General features: G+C 40.3%; 1 long non-coding RNA gene across 1 annotated transcript; it reads right to left on the minus strand.

The window, feature by feature from the left end:
* Positions 1–2,389: 2,389 nt before the first annotated feature.
* On the minus strand, positions 2,390–4,794 carry LOC104662888. The gene is made up of 2 exons (XR_004060071.1): positions 4,703–4,794; positions 2,390–3,497 (listed from the first exon to the last, which is right to left on the minus strand). It is a non-coding gene; the product is annotated as an uncharacterized LOC104662888 (long non-coding RNA).
* Positions 4,795–4,857: the final 63 nt, after the last annotated feature.

The following is a 4,857-nucleotide window of genomic DNA, read 5'->3' on the forward strand; positions in this document are numbered from 1 at the left end:
CTTGACACGTTTTTTGCAGCACACCATGCTAATTTACACGTAACTATAGGAAAGGGTTTTTTTTGTTTGTTTCTCTTTAATTTTCACACCGAATTATACACACAGACACACACACAGAACAGGTACTTTCTATGACACACCAACTCTTTACCAGAAAGAGTAGAAAATAATGTGTGACCATTATACCATGCAACAACCTGCAACGTGTTTATCATTTTCTCTTTTTTTTTTTTTTTTTTTTTTTTTTGGAGACAGAGTCTCTGTCGCCCAGGCTGGAGTGGAATGGTGGGATCTTGACTCACTGCAACCTCCACCTCTTGGTTCAAGAGATTCTCCTGCCTCGGCCTCCAGAGTAGCTAAAATTACAGGCATGTGCCACCAGGCCCAGCTAATTTTTGTATTTTTAGTAAAGACAGGGCTTCACCATGCTGACCAGGCTGGTCTCAAACTCCTGACTTCAAGTGATCTGACTGCCTAGCCTCCCATGGGATTATAGGCGTGAGCCACCGCGCCCAGCCTATTTTCTCTGTTTTTAAAGAGTAAATCAGGGTTCCCAGGGTTGAAACGACTCTCCATGGTCTCACAAATAAAAAAACAGGATAAAGACTAGTAATTTGGCTTCCAGAGCCAATACCTTGTCTTTGACCATCGCATATTTCTGCAATAAATCCATGAGATTCTTTCATGGCTAAAACATCCGAAAGTGATGTCTAAATCAGACATTTCCAAAGGAATTTCTGTAGCCTCAATTTCATGGTGACCATAGCACCACTAATGGCCAGAAATTACTTCACTAGTGCCACACACGGTCTATATCTTAACCATCTTTGCAGTGGTTAAGAATTTGACCTCTGGTGTTAAGCTACTAGGGTGCAGATTCCAGTTCTTGCAACCTCAGGCAAAGTATTAAAGTTCTTTGCACTTCAATTTCTTCATCTGTGAAATACAAATAATAGCTCCTGCTTCATAATTTTACTATAAACCAAACAAATTAGGTAGAGTGCTTTAAACAGTGCTAGAACAAAGTCCTCTGTAAATGTTAGATAGTATCATCATACAAGTATTATCATACATGTACTGAAGGAATGGCTATAGGATAGTGAAGTCATTTGTGAGGAAAGAACTAAAGTGACCCAAATTCTGACATGTCAAGAGAGTTTTTTTTATCTAAGGGAGGAGTGAAGATTTCAGGTGTTTAGGAAATGTAAGAGGGTCCATCCAAAGGAATGGAACTGTATTAAAGAGGGGCAAAGCTGTTTCCAGAGAAGAGAGGACCAGAAACTTCAAGAAATTGACTCAGCTTCAAAAGCCAAAAACCTACTATAAATGGGTAATTTATAAGCCACCATGACTGCCACTGAGCAGCCAAGCCCCTCAAGGACTACATGTGTTGATGATGGAAGCTTTGAAGTACCTGTTGGAAAGAGCATTTATCAAATGTAGGAAGGCTGGTCACATTGAGCCCTAAACTACAGAAGAGAGGTCAATTCTCATTGATTGAATAAGACCAAAGTCACAGACCTATGGCTATTTTGATCCAGTAGATGTTTTGAAACTCAGGATATTATGGCTTCTCTTTGTAAACATAAAGCAACTTTGTCAGAAACTTGTCAATATACTTTTCGAAATGACAGGAGCGAGATGTGAATTTCTTTTATATTACTTACAGCATCAAAAAATTGTTGGTCTCTCAATAGATATTTATGAAAGGAGATCATATTGATTTCAGACCATATGGCAGGGAGAATTTTCTGACGGGAAATGTATCAGTCACACCTAGTCTGGAGACTGATCAACTAAACTAAAATCACAATGGGCATTACCTTAAAGGTTGAGAAAAGCTAAAAAATGGTGCCAGCACTTTGGGAGGCTGAGACAGGTGGATCATGAGGTCAGAGTTCAAGCCTGATCAACATGGTGAAACCCCATCTCTACTAAAAATACAAAACTTAACCGGGCATGGTGGGGTGTGCCTGTAATCCCAGCTACTCAGGAGACTGAGGCAGGAGAATCGCTTGAACCCGGCAGGCAGAGGTTGTAGTGAGCTGAGATCACGCCACTGCACTCCAGGCTAGGGGACAGAGTGAGATTACATTTTTAAAAAGTAATGGACAAATTGATCAGAGTTGTATGAGTAATAAATTGAATTCAAATAGAGCTACACCTAGCTCTTCCAAGTATTATCTGTAGTTTATAATAGTTCCTTATAAAAACATACTATAGTTTTATTTTTTAAATTCCCAAGTTGTTTGACATTTTTCTTCCTTGAACTCTTTAAAATATTTTGTTGAACTGGACAGAGATTTTACTGGGATTCCAATTTAATTAAAGGAAGTTATTTCCAATGAACACTTAATTAGTTATAATCCTTTTTTTTTTTTTTTTTTTTGGTTCAGACAGGGTCTCACTCTGTCACCGAGGCTGGAGTCCAGAGGCACGATCTTAGCCCACTGCAATCTTGACCTCCTTGGCTCAAATGAGCCTCTTGCTTCAGCCACCCCATTAGTTAGGACTACACATGTGTACCACCACATCCAGCTAATTTTTGTATTGTTTGTAGAGACAGGATTTCCCCATGTTGTCCAAGTTGATCTAAAATTCCTGGACTCAAGCAGTCCACCTGCCTTGGCCTCCCAAAGTGCTAGCATCACAGGCATAAGCCACCGTGCCTGTCCTACAAAATGTAATTGAAAGTATTTTTTCTAATAGATCAACAGGTACATCAGTATGATTTCTGTTTAGGTAATACACAACTATATTCTGTTAATCAATCATAATACTTTTGATAATTGTGGCTAGTTTTCTTTCCCTTCAGTTTGTAAAAATTTTAGATTTCCAAATAAAACTTTTAAATATGAAAAAATATTTTTAAAATATTAGAACAGTCTCACTGTCAGGTAAGAACGGTGATAAGAACAGGTCATAAGAACGGTGTTAAAAGTAAATTTTAACAAATTGAAAACTTCAACACTAAAGTTTTCTGAAATTTCAAAGAAGCAAAACCAATAAAAATATCAAGAGCCATGTTCAAATAAATACATTCATTCCACTTAGTTAAAAGTAGTAGGATAATTCTGTCTCTAAAATATCATAAAAATGTTTAAGAAATCTATAGTTTTTTTGCTTCAAATCTCTGCATTTTCTTTCTTTTTTGTATTTTTTTTAGATGGAGTCTTGCTCTGTCACCAGCCTGGAGTGCAGTGGTGTGATCTCGGCTCACTGCAACCTCTGCCTCCGGGGTTCAAGCAATTCTCCTGCCTCAGCCTCCCGAGTAGCTGGGATTACAGGCACGTGCCACCACACCCGGCTAATTTTTGTATTTTTAGTAGAGAGGGTTTCACCATGCTGGCCAGGATGGTCTCCATATCTTGACCTCGTGATCCATCCGCCTTGGCCTGGCAAAGTGCTGGGATTACAAGCCTGAGCCATGGCGCCCGGCCAAATGTCTGCACTTGCATACCAAAATGCTTTCTTTTCAGAAATGGTTTCTTAGAAATCTGAAAAAAAAAAAAAAAGCATAATGTGGTTTACATCCATGTCTAACAAGAAGCTGAAGAAGCTGTTACAGAATCTAAAGTTTGTTTTGTGATAATGAAGCTAGGACTAAAAATGTCCTTTTAAGCCATTACTTACACAAACACAAAATTATTCACATTTATGGTTCAACTGATAGTCATGAAAGTTACGTTTGCATAGGCTCAGTATATTATTTTTCCTCTACATAGGAGGATGAAACTTGCCTTTATTGTCGTAACGTTGGAGCATATTATCCTGTATCTAAGTCTTAAACAGTCTTTATAGCACTGGGAGGACATAAGTCATACATTCTCCTTGTACAAGTTAACTCAACAGTTTGGCATGTTAAAAGTCCACGTTGCCAAGGTTAAAATCCAACCATCTGACTGAAGTCATAGTCTTTTAAGGTTGCTCCTCCGTCAAATGGTTTCAAGGACATTCAGTTTCGTTTCATTCCAGGCTGTGAAGCTTTTCTTTTCAATGCTAGAACCTAACCATGGAAAGTGGAATTGAAAACAATTACATAGCGAATTGGCTTATGCGTGGATTTCGATTTGGGATCCACGAACATACTTAATGCTTGGCAAAATGGGAAGGGGCACTATGTGTTATTATTATGTGTTATTATTAATCACATAACTGAACTCTGTGGCTACAGGCCTTCCATGGCTCGTCTCCCAATCAATTCTTTTCAGAATTAAGAATCACGACAGGGGCCGGGCGCGGTGGCTCAACGCCTGTAATCCCACCACTTTGGGAAGTCGAGGCAGGAAGATTGCTTGAGCCCAGGAGATTGAGACTCCCTGGGCAACACAGCCCGACCTCGTCTGCAACCAATCAGTCAATCAATGAGTACATAAATGAATAAGCGAATTAATGAATACGTGAATGAATAGATGAATAAATGAATGAAAAAGAATCAAAAAGAATCACGGCAGAACTCCTAACCCCTAGCACGCCTGCCTAGAGGAACAGGAAGAAGTCAAGAAAGAAACACTCTTCACTTCTGTGAGTTTTCTAAGGGCAGCAAACGGCGGCTGCTCAATTAGAGAACCTATGGTCTTTTCTGGCTTTAGAGGTCAGGTCCGCAGCTGCTAGCAGCAGAGAGACTCAAATCAAAGGGGAGTCCCACAAACGCTTTGAAGGCTGACATCAGAGGGAGCACACACCGAAGGAAACTCCCCACCTCCCTGTGATACCGCAAATTCCCAGTCGCCGGCAGTTTGGGGTTCTCCCACCGGAAGTAAAACCGAAGAAAACGCCACGTCGAAGGCGTGGGTTGCCGAAAGCGCGCCGACGTCACGCGCCTAGCTTCCGGCGATGGGTGGTCCTGGGATCGGG

This window comes from Rhinopithecus roxellana, chromosome 11 (genome assembly GCF_007565055.1).
Source record: "Rhinopithecus roxellana isolate Shanxi Qingling chromosome 11, ASM756505v1, whole genome shotgun sequence".
NCBI classification, from domain to species: Eukaryota; Metazoa; Chordata; class Mammalia; order Primates; family Cercopithecidae; genus Rhinopithecus; species Rhinopithecus roxellana.